Genomic DNA, 24,618 nt, shown 5'->3' with positions numbered 1-24,618 from the left:
CTCTCTACCTGTCTGTGTGTCTCATGGAGAGCAAGCTGGGGTATGCGGAAAGATAATTCCTAATGCAAGAAATTGTAAAGGGTTAATAAAGTGATGTTATTATTATTATAAGAGGGCGGACAGATTCAACTTTCTCAGACACTCGTCATGGGCTTAAGTCACAGCGACCGGCGTCTTCCCTTGGCAGTTACGCTCCAAAACCTGACGGCAATCAATCACAGCTTGTGCAATTTCAGATGCGGTTGGTTAATCACAACACAGGGCCTGGACTGCTAGGCACCTGCAATGTCTTAATTGCTAGGCCCAGTCCACATTCCAGAGGGTGACCTTTACCATGTGAGCCCCTCTGAAACCAGGCACCATGCAGCAGCTGGAGCAGGACTGGACAACCCCAGCCCTCCAAGGCCACAGAGCTGAAGGTTTTAAGAGTTATTTAATAATTAGGAATGGATTATACCCTATAAAAAACAGGCAATCTGACTTTAAATCAGATCAAATGTGTTAAGATGTGAGATGTTGTGTAATCCAGAGGTCTGTCAGGGAAAAGAGTTGCCGGATCTCACCTTAAGAGTGGCATCATACCCTGCTCTCCACACTAGATTAAGGAACCTCTGCAGGCAGCTTAGAAGGCCGTTTTAGATGTGTAAATAGGGACCATCCTTCAAAAAAAAAAAGGGAGTACGCGCAAGTGTGGTAGTGGAAACAAAATAACTTTACCGAAACACTACACTGGACATATACTAAGGAAGTCAGGCATTCCAGGGTACAGCGCTTGGGAAGGCATGACTCAGCTCACACTACAACAGTGCTGTACACTTTTGAAAATAACGTTAAAAAATGCCATTCCTACCACCACCGGCACATATTTCACCATCACCCCCTCTTGATAAAAGTTTTTGTGGCAAAGTGCTTTGTTCAGTAGAAGGATGGCTGAAAGCCTTTTCTGCCATCATCAAGGATTTTATGCTCATAGTAAGCCAAGAAAGGCTCTAGGCCCAGCTAGTACTGGAATAGGAGACCTCTAAGGAAGTCAAGGTCACTTCTATGAGTGGCGTTTTTGTCAGCAGATGGCGCTCCTCCCTCCGGACCAGAATGTCCAAACCAACGACCCAGTATGGTGACGGGTGGACACTGTGCAGTACAGGGCTTGATAACTTCCAGATGACACTTTTAAAATAAGGTCCTGACGACACAGTTACTAAAGATCCCATGACAGTGTGTGAAAAGGCAGGGATGCTACCCCATTGATCTAACTTTTCTATAATCTTCCATAATTCAGGTGGTGAAGTAATTTCGACTTTCTGCACCTGATCTGCTGTACCGTGGGGCTGCTGACGGATGAAAGTTTGCAGTAGACGTCTGTGGTGGACCAAGTGGATCTCTTCCTATGTGTTAAATTCAATACAAATGCAAGCAATTACGATGTTTTCAGAAAAGGCACATGCATCAATAATAATGTATTTTTAAAAAAATCAACCAGAAAACTGAACCACTCCACAGCCAAGTGTTTACAGAGTTAGGCTAGCATGCCAGCCCTGTGATTTAACCTGGAATTAATTTACTGAGGCCATTAATCAAATTACTCTCTTCCAAGAGTTTGGGCTCCCTAGGAGGAATGTGCTCTGAACTGGCCTGACTGTGGATTTCCTCCCACCAGGTAATCAATTAACCCCATGAGACCAGAGTGGCACAGAGGACTGCAGGACCTTTTACAGAATTTCTGGCTCAACTACCAGATTCTTAAAGTGCGCTGGAGGTCCCTCCATCCTAACCCTAACCCAAACAAGGCTGGATAATCAGGCTTCTTACAATGACTTGTGCTGAAACACAAGACCACCCTACTGAAAACTCATGCTTTCGAAAAGCAAGTGCCTCTACAATTGTTGCCTCAAGCCAAAGCAACCCAAAGGTACTAGGACTACAGCTTGAATCAGCTAAATCAGAACCTGGTTTCCATCTACATCTCTGAATGCTCAGGCTCAGAAACTTGTTTACCTTTAATCATTGCACAGCTGCTCAGTTCAATGTTTTCTCAACTCCACCAACACTTAACGGATCTGAGATCCAAGCAGCACCCTCACAGACCACAGATTACAATTAAAACAAAAGTGCAATATTTTGCACTTTAGTCCTCCCTGTGTGCTAACTGCGTAAAACGTTAAAAAAGGCATTAGCTGTTAAAGACGGGTGTACAGAACAAGGAATAGGAAAACCATCAAAGGAACCTAAATTGGATCCATCTGACAGCCACAGAATTTGCATTGGATCTTTGGTTTTTGTTTTAATCACAGCCTGGCCCATGTTGTTGCAGCACACAAGCAATGTGATAGGTACACAACGTTGCATGGCTTGGCCTTACCTTTATTTTAATTATTCTCTATGGCCGATGCTTATTGAGACGAAGACATGCCAAGCTCAAAGCTACTGCTTCACCAGGGCCACTATGTTAAGAAGATGCAGGGCCCTGCCTGATAGAAAAGAGCCCCTTATTCCGAGAACAAGCGGAATTTTCAGATTTTTCCACAGAGCTCCACTGCAATTCAGATCATGTCACTATCTGCCTACTCCCCCAGCTCCGAGAGGGATTTAAGATTTAAGCAGCAGTCCGCCTGTCTGATTCAAAACACAACCACAAAGCAGGCTGTGGCATGCGGTGGCAAAAAAGTCTGCTCTACCTATATCCTTTTTTCTTTGCAAGTCTTTCACAAATTTTCCTTATCTTTCAAGATTCAAGATTTCTTTATTTGCCATATACAACAAGTGTATTAGAATGCTAACTCGTTCAGCCATACCCAGTAACAGTAGAGAAAAAAATAAATAGGCACAAATTTCAAACAGACATGGACCATAAATTTAGACAATAGACGTTAGAATACAGCCAACAGGACATAGTGCAAACAGTGAAGTACCTTCAAGTGCAGGTGTTAATATGTGCAGGTGCTAATTTGAGCTGTTTATGATGCGGACTGCTTGGGGGAAGAAACTAATTTTGAATCTACTGGTCAGTGCTCTGATACTGCGATACCTCCTACCCGAGCCCAGGGGTGAAAGCAGATCGTGGCCAGGGTGAATCGGCTCCTGAAGTATAGCTTGAGCCCCTTTGTGGCAGTGGTCAAGATATGTCCGGTCGATGGAGGGTGGCTCGGTCAAAATCATTTTCTGCGCGGACCTCACAACCCTCTGTATGGCTTTTCTATACTATATCTATGATCAGGCATTGATCACTGGTATATTTTTGTTAACCCAACCGATAAAAACAAGACACCCTGAAACCCAGAGGAATTTCCCGATTCTTCCATGGCACTCCACTGCAATTGTTACACGTTAGTGCTGATCACTGATGCGGTAAAGTTCTGTCCACAATTTTAAACAGTCAGAAGACCGAGAAAGAATTTAAATGAGTAAACTAGTTATACAGCTTTGAGACATGCCAGGTGTAGCTCAAACCTTTCTCAGTTTCTTTGTAGGATGAACAGCGCTCTGCGTCTTTATCTGCAACTTACTGGCATGGAAAAAAACCAACAACTTGTGATTTCCTTTCCAAAACATCACCTAGTGCCTAAGATAGTGAAGGGGTTTCATTTTGCTATGGAAATCCACTGTTGCAATGTTTTTTTCCCCCCATGAGTTGGAATTAAAGTTACCTGTGCAATGGGAGGGGCACATAGATCTGCTGACTGTAGGCAACAAAAAGAGCACATGAGCTTGCCACATTTTCACTCAGCATATTCTGCAGGAGCCCAGCGTCTCTGACCACAGCGGACAGAAATGCTGAAGCAGTACTGAGGGTTTGTAGCACTGCCTCTTGAGCCATCCTCCACCCATTTACCACTGATAAAGGTATCTTTACCAATTACAGCAGCTGCTCATGGAAAACCCCCCCCATAAAAGCTTAAAAAAATACCAGAGGCAAATGAGTAAAAGTAAATGACTCTACAGTACGTAGTGTACAGGCACTCATGCAGATGAGAAAAAACGATAAAATTACCGTTTTTAGCCTCAGAATGTGGAAGCAGAATAATGGCTACAAACCTCTGCCTATCCCGTTTTTTTGTCGCAATTAACTGTGCCAAACTGCGTTTTCTAACCTGTGCCAGGGATTGTATCCTGATTCCCACTAGCCCACTGTGTATGGCTTCAGATACTGTATCCCAGTCACAAGCCGCAGAGAAAGCTAGTGCTAGATAAGATAGATAGTTTACAAAGGATAAAAGATGTTTACTAAGGATAAAAGAAAACTTTTGGGCAATTCCCCATTACCCCACCTTTGCAGGAAGTGCAGTGCTTTACTACCGTGCTTCGTAACTCCAATAGTCAATCAGCATAACATCTGGGATGTATCCACTGGACTAAAGGGTTAGGCTGACAGCACGCACTGCCAGATTAGCCATGTCACAATGAGGAAACCCAGTCACCACACGCATGAAACGAGGCCACATTCAACAAACGCAAGAGCCAGTGTCGCTGTCACTGAAGGGCAGGGTTCCTTCTTCAATTTCGTGCGTTAATTATTCAGCAATTGCAAATGCAGCGCTCACAAAAGGCGGCTGCCAAACAGCGCTAGTGGAAGTTCTGCGGGCCAGTTTCTTTCGCTTCTCCAAAAAACACAGATCACAAGCCCTGCCTCGCCCGTTGCCAAGGCCTGCTCTCAAACCGTGCTAAACATGTTCGCAAAAGCTGACAGTGGTGCTAGTATGATGGAACATGCCTCAGGACAAACTGTTTCTACCCAGCAGAAAGCCAAAAAACACACTGCAGCTGTAACTTACCAGCTATGAATCTGTGCTGCCAAACTGCATGAAACTATTTTTATTATTACAGTGTATTACTAACCTTTTGTTTTTGAGTTTTCTGCAGTGTATTCCTACTTTCCCACAGTAACAAACTATTCCAACCAAAACTGCTTTGGTAAGTAATTGAGCTAACTTCCCAGATGCCGAGGTTACTTCCTCTGGGTTTGAACTGGGCAACTGCACGCATGTCACTGTCTTGCATTAGGCAAAGGATAGGACCAGAGTATTAAGCCTTTTCATATTTTGACAATGTAAAAAAAATCTTCTTCTAATTCCTTCTAATTCAGAGTAACTACTGTATGTTGACAACAAACATATAATAAACTCATTATCAACTTAATTTATATTTAAGTTGGGGTGGGCTTTTAAGTGACTTAACCACTCAGAAGTAAAGACAATTAGTCAGTGTGCAACCCACCATCGCTTGTTTAAGCAAACAAACTTCAAGGCTCAGGACTCCCCAAATAGTGGCATGACTACTGGTCAGACCTGGGTGTGCTCAAGTCAAGCAGGACACATTGTTAACTTGAGGTGCGGTAGTGATCCCCATTACGATCTGCTAGAGAACACCCTGAAATCCTGGTGCAACAATGATCCCTGTTACTTCGACTTGCCAGGGTTTGAGTTTGTGCGGTTCTATGAGTGAGAGCTTCTGCTCCAGTCAATGGGGAGCCGGAACTTATCCTTGCAAGCAACAGGCGGAAGGCAGGATACACCCTGGATAGGACACCAGTTCATCATAGGGCAGACACACAGACGCAGACATACCCACTCCAGGCCCAGTTCCCAGAAGTTAATTGACCTACCAGCATGTCTTTGGATTAGAGGGGGAAAAAAAGGAGCACTCAGAGGAAACCCACACAAACCCGAGAAGAACATGCAAACTCCACGCAGATAGCACCCTGGGTCCAGAAGTGAACCCAGGGCCCCAGCACTGAGATGCAATATGTGAATTTCACTACAGAATGTTGGAGGAAGCCATGCAGAGTCCTCGGCCCTTCCCTACTTGTATTGTACCAAGGGCTGTAGCAATGCCCAGTATAAGATCACTTTATTGGCCATATACAATCTCTTGTATTAGGAATTTGTCTTTTCACATACCCCAACTTGCTCTCCATGAGACACACAGACAGGGAGAGAAGCTTGGGGTCAGAGCGCAAGGTCAGCCATTTATACGGCACCCCTGGAACAGCTGGGGTTAAGGGCCTTGCTCAGGGGCCCAAAGTGGTACTGTAGGATTCCTCTGCCAGCCGCGGGATATGAACTGGCAACCTTCCAGCCACAGGCGCAGATCCTGAGCCACAGAGCCACCGCACCACCCAACGCAGTGCTGATCAGACACTGGCAATCTCATGTTGATGGGGAACAGAAACAATTTAAATAACTACTAATACTTTTTAGGTTTCGCATACACTCTCCTACACAGATGATCAATTAGACTGCAAAACATGCCCAGAAGTGTTACGGCAGTAAGCTGCAGCTGCATGAAAATCAAAGTGACCCTGCAGTTCTGTGTTGCAGGGATCGGCTGTCACAGCCATGTGGTCTTGGTCCGTCCTATTTCTGTGATGAGCAGTGCTCCTCCTGCTTCTATAAATATTCACTCCAAATAAGCTGCCACTACAGCTGTGTTTACACTTCCCTGGCCTTTGGTTCAGAAAAGTCTAAATGGAGGGGGGAAAAAAAGTATATTTACTTTTTTGCTGACCCTTCCAATCTGGAAACCATAGCAATAGACAGAAACCCCTCCTCTGAGACAAACAGCTGTAAATAGTTGCGCAAAAGCGCAGTGCAGTCAGAAACAGGCCATGCAGCTACATGAAGAAATATTAAGGCTGCCAAGAACTTTTTACATGAATTTTTCTTTCTGGTAACTGCAGAGCTCCTTATTAAAGCCTCCGTCTCCCAGTCGTTACAAATGTATTGCTGCAATCATACAATATTAAACCCCCTTAGAGGAGAAGTTGAAATCTGTCTCAAAGTGGAAAAGTACAACACAGCTACTATCTGGACCAATGCCCAGGGAACATTAAATTGCTTCTGTCAGTTCTTAAAATTTGTTTATTTATTTTAACAGTTTAATTCTGGATTGCCGCCCAATGCAGTTTTTTATTCTCCTGCTCAAGTCACTTTTGTTCCTGTCAGTATACAGTTTTGTGACAGATGGTTAGCAAACCTGCATTTTGCTGCAGTTTTTTTCTTTCTCTTATGACTGCAATCAGACAGTATGCCAACATAGCTACTGTAGGTAGTGCGCCCCCTAGAACTAGACCACTTTTATAAAGTCATGTGTTTTGGGGATAGAGTTCACCAAGTAGGTGCTTCAGCAACTTCAAACATTCCACCTGCCTAGTATCTCCCAGTCCTCCTTTTCTTGTGAACCTGCTCAATGCTTCAATGCATTCAAATTAAAAGAGCTTCATTTGCATGACTGATGAATTACAATGTTGCTAAAGCAGACACAATAAACACAGCGTTTACAGGTATTAACAGTAGAAACATCTCACTGCACATTTACATACATCACATTTAACACTGCTGTGAGACAAGCTCACTCACTAGTCCTCAGGCTGTGACAGGGAGATCACATACTGGGCTGCAGCTTTCTCCATTAGGTCTTATTCTTGCAGGTGTGGGAAATGTTGGGATTAGACCTGTTATTTCTACATTCCACAATTCTACAAACACAACAATGCAACAATTCCCCCTACTCATAAAAAATCCCTCCTGCTCCCCCACTCCCAGGATTCCCACAAAAAGACCCTTAAGAAGAGGCAAGACAGCTACAGTATATGACAGAAGTACTGTACACTAAGGATCAGACTGTGTCAGCAGAACCTCCACTGTCCGTCACCCCCCCACTGTCACTATGGATCCAAATAGTAGAGAGAAATAATGTCAGCACAGACTGGGATCCAGTGATTCCCCAGCAAGGAATGCAGAGGCTTCCAACAAGCATGAACATCATTAGCTGCAGTAACACCAGCCACCCAGTTCCTCTGAGGAGCTACACTACCCGAGCAACCAGGCTAATGGTTGTAGAAAGCTGATCCTAACAGAGAGCTAGATGCGACTATCACACTTAGCTCTTGCCAGTGGCTATAAATAACTTATTAAATTATCAGCCAAGTGAAAAATCAGCTCAACCTACATGTCAGGCACCTACAGAAGCATCACCTCTTGGGCAGTCTTAGCACAGAGAGAGTCTGCACTTAAAAAGCGTGTTGGGAACAAAAAAACAGTAAAGAGATCAGGTGTTTTGGGACAGAGAACATTAAGTGGTTTTGCTCCCACCACACTATTAAGCCAGACAACATCTCTCCCACCTCTGCATAAAAGTTTTACAACATGGCTTCAAAGGATGCCGCAACAAGAAAAAACGTGCATTCTAAGTTGCTGAATGTGAAAAAAAACAAACATTAAAAAATCATAACGTGCCCACATGCGTGGCTGATGGGGCCTTGACCTTGAAACCTGGTTTTATTGTCCTGCGCTGAGGTGACACTCGAATGCTGAAGGATAGCCGTGCCGCACAGATGCATGTTTAGCATAGCTGGCATAGCAGTCCTATGGAATCACTGCAACACATGCTGTGCGCCCTGCACCGCCCAGGTTAAGCATGTCAGATAGCAGATATGAGGCAGAGGGAAGTGGGAGAGTGGGCGCTTGCAAGTGGCTATGCAGAAGCACATATAAAAAGCTTTTTTCAAAAGAAAAGGTTTAGGTGCCTCTGCACCGAAGCACATGGTTGCCAGGGGAGTTTCCCTGAAGAAGAGCTGGCAAAGTAACGTAAAAACCTACTGGAAAGAAAGTAGGCAGGATTAGTGTCGCAGGGCAGTGTGAACAGCTGATCACGGCCACATGCTTCTGCAGCACAGCCGATCTTTCTCAGTCGTGAAGGGACTTGCCTGACCCTGCCGCAGGGACAGCCCCTTATTTGTGTTCTGTTCCTGCCCCTGGCCAGTAGAGTCCCTGAAACATCTTGGTTTAAGAAAGGAACAGAAAATACACACAAAAAGTACACACACAGTACAAGTCATTGGAACATGAAGGCTCATTAAAAACAGACTTAAAAAATCAAAATCTGCACCACTGCTTAAGAGGTTTATAGCTGGATTACATATTCTACTGTACTAAAGATGGCATAAAACCACACCCAAAGAAATGCTGTCTACTATATAACCCAGCAGTCAGAGCTTTCTCATGCTACAGAACAGCACGCTGTTACAAACTTAGCGTACACACACACATACAGCTACTGCATCTAGATAAAACGTTTTTATTTAGCACTCTTTTCATGATTTTTTTTTCTCTCGAAGAACAGCTGAGACTGAGACACACATGACTCAGAAAAGACAAGGCTGCAGGGGTTTACAAGATACTGTAAAAGAAGGCTTTTGTACGTCCCTTCAGTATAACAAGTATAGCACAGTCACATGGTTTGTTTAATTGGTGAAACGATTTTTTTAGACTTCAAACTCTAATGTTCTATACAAACTACATTTCCTTTACAGAACCTGTTGTGGAAGTATGGAACAAGCTGCCCAGCCGATACAGAAGGTTCCTTCAAGGAATGGTTAGATAAGATCCCTGAATCAATCAGCCACTGAACAAAAAAAAGCAACATGACCTGAATGGTCTCCTCTCGTTTCTAAACTTCATGTTCTTATATTCCGCCTCCTTCCAATATAGTGGAACTGTCTACAAGCCATTTACCAAGAGTGTAAACATCTTTCTGCACAAGGTCAATTCCAGGCCAAGCTGCCTTAGTGCATATTTTGACACATCTTATTTATCCATTATATATTGCATCATGTACATTTGTTTTAGATAATGTTTCCGATTTATGTTAATGCTAAATTACACATTTCTAGACCTGCATGCAGACTTCATGATGTCTTTATCTTGCTTTGCACTGTATTGCTAAAATAAGGAAAGTGACAACTCTCCTAAGCGTTCTGCCAGTCAGGTTATAGCTCTGAGACCCTGGGGAGAGGACTTTGTGCCTTTTTCCATACAAAGCTGAGAGACGTGCTACATTGATACTTATGTGTAAGTGCAAAAAAACTACAGTAAAAAAACAGTACTGATGAAACAGCCAGCTGGTTCAGTTGCATAAGAATGCGGATATGCAAAGGCACGCCCCATTGCTCGAGCCCTCCTGAATGACCACTGCTAAAGGACAATACGTGTGCGCTTGCTGCCCTGTGCCAGCAGACTGCTGTCCGCAGTCACATTTACTGTACATTGCTGACATTGTACCTTGGCAAACCCGGCCTGCTGCATGTCAGTCCAAAATGAATCACCCAAAATTCATTTACTACTCCAATACTGCTTCCCTGCACTTCAAGCAGCAAAAACAGTAGTGCTTTTGGCTTTATGTGTTCCATTGTTTTAGGATCAAAAAGGCTCAGAGACAAAAGTATAAGGGCTCAGTAACAGGGAACCCTATGGTGAAGCTCCAGCTCTCCCACTGTCACACTCCAAGAAATATCTGACGTGTATCCGAGTTGTTCCTGTATCTCGTGATACCTGGGTGATGCAATGCACACCTTCTGGGCAGCAGGACCCAAGGAAACTAAGAGAGTATACGGCAGGACCTAAGACTGGACTCAAAACAGCTTCTATGTTCTTGCACAAAGAGTTGTAGGAGTCTCTAGTAAAACCACTCTACTCAGAAATAGCTTGATGCAATCCTCAGATTAGTATGTTCCTAGCAACCAAATAAGCAATATGAACCATTTGATCAGAGATAGAGATGACATGAGAAAATCAGCTCTGTAATTCTAATGCAACAGAGACCAAAAGTGAAAGGGGTGGGCTGCATCCGTTGCAGTCTAAAGCTCAGCGCACTGTCAAACTTCTGCTTTCACGCAGATAACGGCACTTACTGTTCAATGACTGAATTTCACACTTCACTATTAGACAATGCAGATTTTGATTCCCCCCAAAAAGAAAGGTCCCTAGTGTGCACCCGGCATCTCGTGATCCCTTCCAAAGCATGGAACTGAACAATGTGCCCTGCCTCTTAAAAACAGCTCCTTTCTTCAGGATAAAGAGGCGCTTAAAGAGGTCTGAAGGAGCCAATTCTGGACCGCTTGTCCGGAACATGAGACTAGATCATGGTTATCGGGACCGTGGAAATTTATAATAGAGGCGCTTAATCCCCTGCAGTTCAAACACGTCAATCGGTACAGAGGAATGTCTGTGCACAGAGTTTAATACAGTTAGACGAGCAATTACCAAAACACCCTTGTAAAGAGATCGCAAAGAGATCAATGTGAAGATAGTGAAGATTTTGGCAAGCGTGGGATAATCCTCTCTCTCTACAGTTAACCAGCTGTAAGCCCCACAACTTATTGTACGGCAGCTTTTTAGTTGAGCAGAGAATGCCACAGAGGTCTACTGGACTGACACTGGCACTTGAAACTGTGGCTGTAAAGGGTTCAGCTAATATTTAATCAGTTACTGGACTTAAGCTCCATCCTTCAGATCAGAAGTACGACAAATTTCTGTTTTTCTGGTACTTCTTCTCCAACTGCCAATGTTGTACACAGCTCTCTCTCTAGAACAGTGTTCCTGGGGATCTCTCTCTTCTGGTCTTTGTTCCAATTTAACACTGTTAATTAGGCTAATTAACCAATAGATGAATAAGATCTCCCCTCTAATTAAGAAGATGGATGGGTTATTACAGTAATCAGTTCTCAACCCTGAACCATTTCCAGGTTTCACACCCAACCCCTTTTCAGCTGTGTGAAATGTAAGTGGTCCTCCGTAGAGCACCAGGCCGCTTTGCTTGTGAGAGTGTATGATACAGAGTCAATCCCACTTGTGTCTGGACATCAGTAAAGGCTTGCCTTTGAAGAGCGGTTTCAGACAGGACTAGCAGCGACTACTGAATAATCAAGTTGTGGAAAAAAGTACAGAATTCTGTTTACTAAATTTGTCTGCAACAAAACACCTGCAACAGAGCTTTTCTGAAAACAATGACTAAGTGTGGAAATATGAAAAAGTCTAATTAAGCAAGAATTGTAATTAGAGGCATCACATTGGCACAGTAATTAAGAGCATAGCAAGAACAAAAACTAGAAGATAGGAGTAGTACAGAATTAGGGATGAGAACCACTGCTTTAGAAGGATGAGGCTAAGGAAAATAAGATGGAGTGTATCTAAGCCTGAAAACAGAGGACACTTCTCTGCACAAAGTGTTGTAGGAGTGTGGAATAAACTGCTCTGCTCAAAATGACTTAGACGCAATTATTGGATCAATAAGCTTCTAGTCACCAGATGAACAAGATGCACCTAAGAGCCTCCTGTCATTTGTAATGTTCATCATGCTCTTAATCTCATTAAATTGCTTTGTCTTCAACTACTTTATCAAATCAAAAACTAAAAGTGAGGCGACATGTTTTAACAGTATCAACCATTACTGCTTTCTTAAGTGGGAAAGTAACAAGCAACAAGCACACACAAAAACCATGTCTCCACAGATGTCACATTTGTCTGAGGTGTGAGCTAGCCAAGAATGCTCACTAAACAGCTTCCCATAATCCCATTATCCCTTGTATGGATACTGTGCCAGGAATAAGAGCAAATTCCATTTAACAAGGCTGCCAGGCAGTCCACAGGATGCCTAAGATAGCACAGTTGAAGCATTAATGTTGGTTGAAAGCCCTATGTATACCTCTTTAACAACTTTTATAGGCTGCTATGAAACAGTTTCTCCCCAGATAGGCATGCCAAGCCACATGGCATAGTCCAGATGCATATGTGTTCTTCCTACTGTAATTAAGCTATGGGGAACACAGGATATTGACCACAAATGACATGCAGACAGAGACAGAAAGGAGATAACATGAGAAATAAAGGTTTGTAAACTCAGCAGAGACCAAAAGTGAAAGGGGTGGGCTGCATCCGTTGCAGTCTAAAGCTCAGCGCACTGTCAAACTTCTGCTTTCACGCAGATAACGGCACTTACTGTTCAATGACTGAATTTCACACTTCACTATTAGACAATGCAGATTTTGATTCCCCCCAAAAAGAAAGGTCCCTAGTGTGCACCCGGCATCTCGTGATCCCTTCCAAAGCATGGAACTGAACAATGTGCCCTGCCTCTTAAAAACAGCTCCTTTCTTCAGGATAAAGAGGCGCTTAAAGAGGTCTGAAGGAGCCAATTCTGGACCGCTTGTCCGGAACATGAGACTAGATCATGGTTATCGGGACCGTGGAAATTTATAATAGAGGCGCTTAATCCCCTGCAGTTCAAACACGTCAATCGGTACAGAGGAATGTCTGTGCACAGAGTTTAATACAGTTAGACGAGCAATTACCAAGATGCCCTTCTAATGTAAAAAGATCAACGCAGAGATAGTGGAGATTTTGGCAAGTGTGGGATAGTCCTCCCTCTCTATATTTAACCTGCTGCTTGCCTGTTAGATCAGTAGTTGAGCAGAGAAGACCTATTGAACTGACACTCCGCAAGCACTAGAGTTCTATTGATTCAGATGACAGTAAGCAATCAATTACATATTTCAAAGCTCTCAAAGAACCATTTTAGCGGTTTAGTGGTTAGCAGTCATGTTGAAGAAGTAATAATATAAGGTGCCTTCAGAAAGTATTCACCTCCCTTGGATTTTTTCGCCATTTGTTGCACACTCAAATAGCAAAACATCATTAAGGGATTTCCTGTTATTGACCTACACAAATTACTCTATCATGTCAAAGTGGAACAAAAGATCTGGAAATTATTGACATGTCATTTTAAAGAATACACGGCAATGTCTTAATTTGATAAGTATTCAGCCCCTCTGCAATGACATTCAAAATCGATTTCAGGTTCACCTAATTTCCTTGGGAGGTCATAATAAAACTCAAGTGGAGCTCACCCATGGCCAGTTCAATGGGTTGACATGATTTCAGAAGAAATACAGTCCCTGCGTTGACTGTGCACTTCACCATGAAGACCAAAGAGCTGTCTGTGTTATCTGTGATAGAACCGTGAGGAGGCACAGATCTGGGAAGGGATATAAATCATAACTAGGGTGTTGAAAGAAGCACCCAGCAGCAAACTCAGGAAATGGAAATAACACAGAACTACCCAGACCGCTGTCCTTCCAAACTGAGCAACTGGGCAAGAAGGGTCTTGGTCAGAGAAGTGACCAAGAAACCAATGACCACCTTGACAGAACTGCAGAACCAGAGTTTGAATCAAAGCCATAAGTTTTTTGTAACTAACTAGCTCAGCCCAAATCCCAGCCTTCTTATTTTTAACCAATGTTGACAACTTGAATTCCAGAACACTTGATCACTGTTTGCCCCTTAAAACTAAGAGGTCTGGCTCAGGCAAAACATCTAACATCCTCACAACAATTACAATCCCTTAAAGGACAATGCTTTGACTCGTGTAATGGTGTAGAAAATGAATGGAACCAGAGATCACAACAAAAACCTTTGCACACCTTGTAAAACTATATTCAGGTGGTACATACGGTAAACAACAATAACCTTGATGATGTTTCTGTACAAATAATGCCCCCTCCATCTGAGCTGTGCAGTACTACTTACATTTTCTTATATTAAGAACCCTTCTTAATGGAAGATCAGGTCCATAATAATGCTGTGTAGCATCTGCAGTGCAACACTGAGCTGAAACAGACTAACAAATGACTCACTTGAAATGATGGCCAGCAGGACAATTAGAGCACAAGGCAGTTAAGAAAAAAGCCAGTGAACACTACTACACTCTAGATACTGCCAAAAGGAAGGGGTTTTAAAGGTCCATCAGCACATGGCTACTGTCTCAAAGTTAAAAAAGTGATTTTTTAAACAACAAACATGAAATGCAGTAACCCAGACATTTTTGACAGTGAACAAATGACATTTTAAAGGTATGACCACTCTCATCACTGCTTCCAGTTAATTGTAGGAAAGCTGAAACAGCTGACAGGTAACAATTACAAGTCGTATCTTTATGTTAGCGTTTCTAGATGATCCACCCAATTTTTTCTCCAAAACAAAACCATGTTAAAAATGGTATTAGTATATATTTATACTGTATATATTTTTTTGTATATCTTTTTAATTAAGCTTTCTGACTGAGTGTTTTAGCTGTGGACAGAAAAACAAACCGACCCAATGGACTTTCTCTTCAGCGCCAGAGCCCACATGCTGAAGAGCCTGCGTGCAGAGCCCGGCAGAATGATCATCATCTGTCACATTTTGTGAGGCAGCTCTGCAGAGATAAGGAGGAACTCCGCATGTGAAAACACAAGTACACACCGCCCCAGTCCCTCCACGAAACACTGCTGGCCACAATCCAGTTCCCTGGCTTTCACAGCCAAAACCTACTCATTCAGGAATTGAACATTCCAGTTTTATGGGCCTTTTTTTAAAAAATTTGCATCATTACAAGGCTAGGCCTGCATTTGTGGCTCAGCAAACTTAAATTGTTTTATTCTTTTGTTAAAGCGATGTACTGATGAGTATGCTCCATATTGTGACATATTCTCTGGCTCACCTTATCTGAATGCAGCAAACCGCTGTATAGGCCTTTCAAGAACTTTACAGACCCAGAAGGCGTATAAATTTGCTTTACAACCGAACATCTGTTGATCTTTTGAAAAGCATGAGCTGTTTTAGCAAACTGCTGTTAGGGTTGAGACTTAAAAGAAGCCTGTGAAATGGTAAAGCCAACAGCAATCAGCAAAACATGAGATGCATATCAGCGGAGTTCAGACAGAGTTGCTTTTGAGCCTTAAATCTGATTACTCCTGGATAAAGACTGACCATCATGGGAAAGACCCAAGACAGAAACGCAGGAGATGCCAAGACAAAATAAAGAGGAGGACAAACGGGGCCTTATAAAAGGCAACACATTTTCTAGAGACATAAGTTCGTAGTTACACACAGGAGTACCGGTGCCTTGCATTTTATAGTTTCCTGACAGGGTGAATGAGCGTTCAATAAACATAACGAAGCATAGTTCACATTATTTTAAAAAATAATCATCAGATGCATCATACTTAAACTAGCGAATAAAGTTGTTTCAGATGCAGAAGGACAATACTTGTGTCTGGAAATGTATGTGCTCTGCTTACACTAATAACTTAGCAAAATAGTCCAACTACAATGTTCAGGTTTCTTAATGCAAATACAGTCCCAAAGTAGAAAGTAGTATCTATGAGAAAAATGGACTGTCTCTGAATCATGCAGTTATACAAAAGGCCAAGAACACAACATACAGGAAGTGGCTCTACTTGACCCCTTTGCAGAGAATGTAATTTAAGACTTGCACATCTCATTGTTCAGGTCCGAGTTACCTAGAGAGCTGTTCACTGAACACCACCCAGTTATATCTTACATCTTTTAGTAGGAGGTTTTTCTGTTGTGTGTAGGTGTCAAACTAATGTATTTCCAAAGGTAATCTAAAATAATTAAATACAGCACATGATGGTCAAATTATGAGTCTCAGAGTATTAAAACATACAACCTCCCCTTCCAAAAAAAACAATAGCTGAATTTTTTCAACAGGTGTCATATACAAAGAACATAAATTTTGTGTTTCCCCAAGACAATCTGCAATCTGCTTAATATGTAGTTACCATATGCTGCCATCCTCACATCTGCACCTTCCTGAGGTTGGTGTTCAGTACTGATTGCACACACCTATGTCTCATACCACTAATTTTAATATGACAGTGGTTCCCTGTAATTGTCTGCAGTAAAACAATACTATCATAGAATTCCCCAGCTTTGAAGTCTTATATATAATTAACATGTAGAACCAGAATTATTAAGGTGTATACCAGCTGCTTATTTTTCACTTTGTGTTTCTGCACATTTAATATAATAGCCTAAACCTAACCACCTGCACCAGATAGCATTCTGTGATCACTCTAGCCAAACTTTCAACACAGATGGAGTTCACTGGGTTTTATTATATAAGCACAGACTGTCAAAAAGCCAAAAAAAAAGTTTTTTTTCCCCCAAATGGAGAGGCCCAATATAACCCATGGTGTTAGCTCACAATAAGGGTTTGTACTTAGCTGTGTAGAGACAGTATACAGAACAAAAAGAATCAAGAGAGATGACGACATGTAGCATGGGATAGAAAAATCTATTTATTTCCTAACATTCCCCTGTAGCATTTAATTGTATTGATCCGAGTTGCACAAACCTTTATTTTACTCTGGTACCTTCTGGATCTGTGTTGCAATAATGGCCCTTTAAAAAAATCTACACATTGTTAATCGATATTAGTACAGTGCATGATAGCAATGTCCACATAGAGGGCACTGAGCTCAAGCGTTCAATTGCTGATGTCAAATACAGAGCAGTTCCAGATAATAAAAGTAGCCAGTCGAAAAGTAGTATAATTTTCCCACAATACTTCTGCACACAAATAATCAGAAATGCAGTTTTTGTGAGTGCTTTGTTTTGCGTTCAGTGCTTTGACAGATGTATGTGATGTATCAATCAGATGTTGACAGAAGTTCCTCCTAAATCTAGGAGAGTAAACAAGGTGATGATTTCTCATGAGTAATTTGTTTTTAAATTAAGCAATAAAGAGATATTTTGGAACAATTTGGACCTTTTATCCTTCAAGGACCAGAGTTCTGATATATGATCAATTCATTTGCTTATTCGATTAATAACATACAAGTGTTTCTAATCTTTAAAAACAGGTGATGCAGTTTGACCAATAAGACAAATCAGCCTAAAGACCTCGACTTAATGGCCTTACAAGTGATTTTGTCATTATTTGTCAAAGAAAATGACCTAGCAGGAACATTCTGTATCAGAAACCAAGTGAAAAGATCTTTAGCAGAACTACAAGAAGCACCATCCAGTACACTACGTCACAAACAATAATATTCTCTGCGTTAGATACTCCATTTTGTAATCAAGTGAAAACTGACTAATTTGAATCAAAGATGGTTTTGTCTACTGTGTGTTAAAAACATTTTCCCACCTCTTGCCAAGTAAATCATATTTCTTCTTATAGATTGCTAATTAAAATAGGATGATTCTTGCAGCTCTTCCTCAGTTTTAACTTTAAGTGTCACCTTAGGTCAGCGTCATTCAAAACCCCTTTCCAGCAAACAACGAGTCAACCGAGCGACTGCTTCCTGCAGCTCCAATATTCAGTGTCAGAGAAAGAGCAAAAGATAAGTACCAGACATCACTGTAGTCATCATTAGCGATGCACTTAAAATGTAGATCATGTTACTCCTGAAGTTAAAGAAGATTTAAGATGCATCATAACTATATTATATTGATCAAGGTTTATGTGAATCTGTAACATGAGAATTGGAAGCATAAATTAAAGGATGACTAGGACACAAGACAATTTTAAGCGCTTTTCCCTGTACTGAGTATTATAATATTTAATTACTATGGAATTTCTATGACTTAATAAGCTTCAGTTCTTGCTCAATAATTCATCAAGACTGGGACAGGCATTAATGCTGCCAGTAAGCTGGGTTAGTGTACAAAGAGGACAGAGACACACTGCATCAATACCATACCATTTTGTGAGAACAGTGCTGTAAACAGATGTATGGGCATTGATCAGTATCAACATTCTAGCTTCCAGACAGACATTTAATTTTATAAAAGCTGTTCCCATGGTTCAGAGCTTCCTCTTCAGTTAAAAAAAAAAAGATGGGCAAAACCATTCTCATGACGCAACAACTTTTCAGTTATTACACGAGGCCAGTATCTCACAGCATCCAGGACCTCTCAGAGACCGGAAAAGTCAGAGCGTCTTGATTGTGAATCAGGAGAAGAAAATAAGTTTCAAGAACATTAATGGCAGGCACTGTCAAATGGGATGTGAAAGGTTGATTATGTGATATCCCTGCCTACCCTGTGACATCTATGTTGCAGAGAATAGACACACATCATCCTTGAACCAGTTCCCAGGAACTCCTTCAAGGGTACATGTACCAAAAATGCAAACGTTTTAGATTATGCATTTTTTGCAAGGAAAATTAACTCTTCTTAACACCAAGGAGGGTGGGGGGGTGAGTCAACATCCTAGCAAAAACATTTTCATTTCAACTAAAACCATAATAAAAAAAGAATTAGGCATACTGCTCATGAGCTCCATTTAATGCACTGTTTATCTTAGCATGTTTCGTCCAGGAATGAGACAGGAATAAATATTGTATCTGACTACTGTTCAAAGTGTCAACTAAAAACTACATGATTTACCAATGTCCCTGTCCATATTGCAAGAATGACTAAATCAAAACCTATTCACACAAACAAAAGAAATAACAGCAAAACTATGAACAATTAAACTTTTTATACTATTACTACACTAGAACAGGAAATGTTTCAAATGTGTTACAATTAGCATTTATAATATCATTCCACTGTCATGTTTACACACTGTTTATGATGCATCACTTTTACAACCTCAACAGCAGTAAGCCTGTGCGTTTTGTGTTCTGTTTAATTAGGTTAATTCCTCCTCAGTTACAATGCCAAGCTGAGGTGAAATGTCAGTTAATCATTGCTCAACATGTAGAGGCCAAGGCTTTAACTGCTCTGGAAATGACAGAGCCCCTGACGGGAGCGAGCGTCTGAGTCGAGCCCTGCGTGATGCACAAGGTCTACTCCAATTGGCAGCGCACTGCGTAAATATTAACTCTCAAGGCTGCATGGCTCCGATCAACAGAAATCTGGCATTTGGAAAGAGCACCACCCACACCACCATTCTTGGATTTCAAAACAGAGGAGACAGCTGTCCCACAGGACCCTGTTTTCTGTCTACCCTTTTCTAAGGATACCAAGGAACAATAAATACATTTGAGCCCTGCCTTGTGAATACAGCTGCTACAATACCTGACTTGGTTTATCATGGCAAACCACTCTTGCTCTGTCACAAAGAATCAGACTACTAAAAGAATAAAGCTTTTTTTTGTATTTATCAATCTGGTACGGAGACAGAACTGCAAGCCGGCCTTATTTTTGTACCACTGTCAGCTAACACTTCAGCTGAAGACATCAGCGATCCCCGCAGTCCTCCAGTGGAGCCGCCAGTTTGTCAGCGTGCATAAATCGCATCCCTTTGCTGGCATCCGTCTAGAGAGCCCTCATTCTTTCCTTACCTTTGGCAGACAGAGAAGCCATTCCGAATAGAAGAGAGCAACCGGAGATCAGGCCCCTGTTCCTCGTTTTCAGTTTGGTTTTCAAAAACAAAAGTAGCATCTAGTTTTTCCCAAGCTTCCCTCCTGAAGGATCTTCAAACCCCCAAAGGTTTACACAATTTCCACCTCCTGACTTTCTTGGAAACGTTTTTTTTAAATCAGAGCATGTGTTTTACGACCACTTTCGTGAAGTGCTTTATGTTGAGTAATTCCAAGTTGCTGAGTAACTGTGCCTTTCAGAGAACTTACTAGTGTGCTTTTATAAGGTCTGGTTCCAATGCTGACGTCAATTAGCAGAAGATTACACAGCTTCCTCACACCATTTTGTACAAGCAGGCTGTTGGTACTGTATATAAGCAGTGAAGGTTTGCTTTCAGGATCACCACCAACACCAATACCAAACACCCCCACCCAGTATTTTTGGCCAACAGCGGTAATGTGAGCTGCCCTCATTTGGGCACAGAGCTTGTTTTACACAACCTCACAAGCTAGTTCAGCAGACCTGGTATCACAACACCCATCCGCCGCCACTCTCAAACACAAAGCTCTCTAACTCAAAAGGCATGATATTCCTGATTCACATCTTAAATGTGTTTCAAAGAACAACAAACTCTTTCCTAGTCAAATGTGCGGGAACTAAAAAAAGAGCAAAGGAAAAAATCAACAGCCCGAGAACAGCAGATGGGATTCATCGATTCACTGAGCACTCCAGATGACTAACAAAACATAACATGCAGCCATGGGTCTTGTGGCGAAGTCTAACATCCTTGACTAATGGAGTAAAAATGCCCAGCAACACGGCCAGACCCTGAATTTCTCCCATGTCACATCCCACCTACAACCATTTCAAATACCGGAACTCAGGAAGATGCTGAACAGGTGCTGGTCAAGTTGGCTGGGCAGCCTAGGAGGTCAGCATTCTGGATTTCCATTGGCAATTAATCAGTTATCAATAGTTCTTGCTACTGGAGTCTTTCTAGGAACATAGACTAAGAAGTCAGTGTAACATTAGTCAGAGGAGGTAAAAGGGAAGACTGGTCAGAGGTGCACTTTGATCCCGAGTGCTTTTGTTCCCTGAAACATCTGGCCAGACTTCAGTCTGTTTTACTGAAGTCTGGGCAATGTGGAGGGCGCGTTCTTTAAAAACGGCAGTAAATGAGACTGCTTTTCCACAACTGTTTTGAAGTATTTTCATAATCTCTTTACCATTTTGAGTTGAAAGTGTTCGACTGGTGAGAGACCACACAACACTTTGTCTTTCTATGCACAAAATTTTGAAGAATACAGTACTTTTAAGTCATTGCGCTGTTGCATTTACTAGTCTTGCTTTCAAGCTTTCAGGCTACAGTGAGGACAAAGATTTAGCTTTGGCTCCCATAGTGACATCACACCACTTTCTGATTACAAATGTAATTCATCCCCTGCAGAGAAATTCAGTGGTACCAATAAACTCATGTGCCCTGCAGTATTTAATATTATAATACACTGTGGCATTGCACAACTTTCTCAAACCTGTACAAAAACCCACTTGTAAACAGCTGTCTTCTGAATGAGTGTCAACAGGCTCCGCATGATGCACACAAATATCGGAGGCACCAGAGTCAAATTTGTTTGTGTCTGCTCAGTTTTCTGCCAGGTATTCTGTCATAAACTTATGATATCCAAGTCAAGGCTGCCAAGGACTCTGCACAGGCATGCGGCACATGCAAGGAGATTAGGCAATGAAATGAAAACCTTTGGAAAAGTCATCAGGGGAAATCACTTAAACAAGGGAGGTGAAAAAGTAACTCGGGCTGAAACAAAGGGTGGATGAGACAGACCTCCAGCCAGGGTTAACCTTTAACTGATGCCCCACTTTGTGAAACCACTTGTTTTCCGAGCTACTGACCAGCTGACCTAGTGAGCTCTTGCCCAATCCGTCGGGATTACAGCAGGTGAGCCTAAGATCCTCTCGGACAAGCTTGCCCCACTACACACCATGCTGCCTCACCTTGGCAGAAAGACCAGTCGCTTTATTAAAGCCGGGACACTGTGTGCTCGTGTTAGTGGAGGGTTCCAGTACGGACTGATCTCTGGCACCAGCTAAGGAAACATCTTCTGCAGACACCCACAGCCGGGGCAGAAAACAGCAGGCTGCTGTGTGATCAATGCTCCCCCTCCAACACATACACCCACCATCACCCCATGTACACATCCACTGTTACAATTAGATGCCATGCACATTAGAACAGGACTCAGTTCGCTTCTTTTGAAGGGGATTTAAAAAGAACTGCAAGTATCCTTTTTAAAACACTGGCCTCTAATTCACATCCCCTATATCTGGGTAGATGAGTCACCAGGAAATATGACTCAAGGGAGTCAAATCACTATCATGGCCACAAAATCAACACAGGCAAGCTCCTCAGCTGTTGTAACAACAATAATTAAATCAGCATGTTCCTGACCATTGTTGGAGAAAAGGTTTATTATTTTTCTTATTTTTAACACATTTTAATACAAAAACAAGAGTTTAGACAGACAAGGACAGTACACACTGCTCCGATCCTAAATTAAGCTCTGATACAATCTGTTTTTCTACCCTTCTCCAATGAAAGCCCTGGGCATCTTGTTCATTTAAATACTACAGAAAAGAAAAAAAACATTGTGAATGTCCAATTAAAAAAAATAAATGGAGTTACTTTAACATGCTTAAGCCTTTTTTTAGAATATGTAGGGTTGCAGTACTTGTTCAAATGTTCAAATCTAATGCAAATAACCATTTAGTCAAAAGATACAATTGCAAATTAGTTGCTTGGTCACTTCTACTAACAGTTCAGCCCTTTTATTTTTCTTGCTGACTGACAATTTTTTAATATCATATCAAGGCTTTAAGAAAGAGTATGAGGTATGAATTGTGGGATTATTTCCATTGATTAACCATCTGAAAACAGCCTGTGCCTGGTCCCAACTACGAACCTAGTAGAAGAATTTACAATTGAAAAATGATGCAATGAATTTGATTAAAATTCAATATCACAGCACGCATTGTGGTTCTACCAAGTGCTATCATTATTACTGTTATTTTAAATAACCACACTACAACAATGTGTAGAACATGCACCGATCAAATCTTCAGGTTAAAAACCCAATTTCTCAACAGCCCTGTATAAAACATGATAGTGGAACATTACACTCTTCCTCTGACTCAGAGGAAATTCTTTTAGGTGTTCGACCTGCCAGATCTAAGCAAAACCTTTATATTTGTGAACACATGCGAGGGGTCCTTGTGGGTGATGGATCAAATATTTTCTGGACGTTAGCTGCATTAGCTATTTCTGCCATTAACTGCCAGGCTACAGTCATCCATGGGAGGATCTTTCTTTGTTTCTCATCGCTTCTCTTACATGTGTGCGCAAACAAGAAATACATCAACCCTACATCAGGGGAACCACAGTGCATTCTGTTGTTCACCCCAGCTGGGCCCAGAAATTACTTAACTGGATCAATTAGTTGTTCTGTTTGCAGAAGTCAACAAACCTTCCCAATTTATGCTCATTGATGACTTCAACAGATCTGCAAGGGTTACTGTTCTCCAGGGCCAGGGTTACAGACGCCTGGGCCACAATACCACTTTGCTTCGCTTAGTCTCACAGTAGTTGATGTTAGAGAGGAAAAAGCACACAGGACCGTACACTGTTGCAGCTGCATCCCAGCCTACTTTTGTCAAGCGTAATAATCCCCCTTAATACCAGAATTCTGCAATATTAAAATCTGTGTCACAGGCTGAATGAGGAAGGGCATGGACTAAGCACAAATCACTCCTGTTGTACTTTGGATTAAGGAAGATGAGCTGATTGTGCGATGTCCTGAGTCGCAACTTAAACCTTATTGAACAGTGGGTTTAATTACGCTCTCTGTAAAAGCCCGTTAATGCCCGGCACGCAAGCCACAACCAGCTCATTAACAGACTCGATCTCGTCTGCTTTGCTAAGTCTAGGACTCAATCTCAATACATGCCCTCTGCCTATAATCTGAACAACGGCCAAACAACAGACAATAAATAAAACTGTATTAGAAAAAGCAAACACAGCTACTAGGACAGCATTGCATGCACTGTAGTGAGACAGTTCACTAAAGCATAAACAACTAGTGTGGTTAACAACCTGGGCTTCAGTGTGTGAAGACGACATGTCAGTACAGGCCTACAGTTTGAAGAACCTGCTCTTTTCTTGTACTTCATTCCCTCTACTTACTCTATTCACACCTAGCCACCCTCTTTTGCCATGTTAGCTTTCATTCTCATCTCTACCTGTATTAAACTCGTCAACCAAACAGCTTCTGCACAAATTCCTGAATGCAACGGAGGAGGAGGGATCAAGGTCAGGGGAGGAAGAGCTACTGTTGCACAGGTTCCAGCATACACTGCTTGACCTAGGAGCACGAGCCGAGAGCTTTGTGCATCTCTAGCCTGGTTTCGCCACTGAAGCCACACCGCCGTACACGATCCGCCTTGAGAACCCAGAAGCTATGCTTCACAGTTTCCAGAACCTCTGCTTTTGCTGCTGTGGTTAGTTAGCAAGTCAAATTACACATGAAGAGCTGTAGGAAGAATTACTGGGAATGCAACACAACAGCCAAGCGCAGAACAGTGCAGATACAAACACGCTCATATGCAGAGCATGACACCAATA

The 24,618-nt window shown here is 42.0% G+C and overlaps 1 protein-coding gene across 7 annotated transcripts in view; it reads right to left on the bottom strand.

Moving 5' to 3' along the window:
• Window positions 1-24,618, bottom strand: part of stat5a (signal transducer and activator of transcription 5a) — a 91,165-nt gene that overhangs the window by 33,618 nt on the left and 32,929 nt on the right. Inside the window, exon 1 of one of the 7 annotated variants that reach the window (XM_088906096.1) lies at window positions 8,595-8,650. The exons of the other annotated variants lie outside the window; for them this stretch is intronic. The gene's annotated coding sequence lies outside the window, so the exon portion shown is untranslated. Of the gene's footprint in view, window positions 1-8,594; window positions 8,651-24,618 lie in introns of those variants that run through there. 7 annotated transcript variants of the gene reach the window in all.

This window comes from Atractosteus spatula, chromosome 26 (genome assembly GCF_055471065.1).
Source record: "Atractosteus spatula isolate fAtrSpa1 chromosome 26, fAtrSpa1.hap1, whole genome shotgun sequence".
In the NCBI taxonomy this organism is placed as follows: domain Eukaryota; kingdom Metazoa; phylum Chordata; class Actinopteri; order Semionotiformes; family Lepisosteidae; genus Atractosteus; species Atractosteus spatula.
The sequence above is the reverse complement of the archived record's forward strand: the minus strand, read 5'-3'. Positions and strand labels throughout refer to the sequence as shown.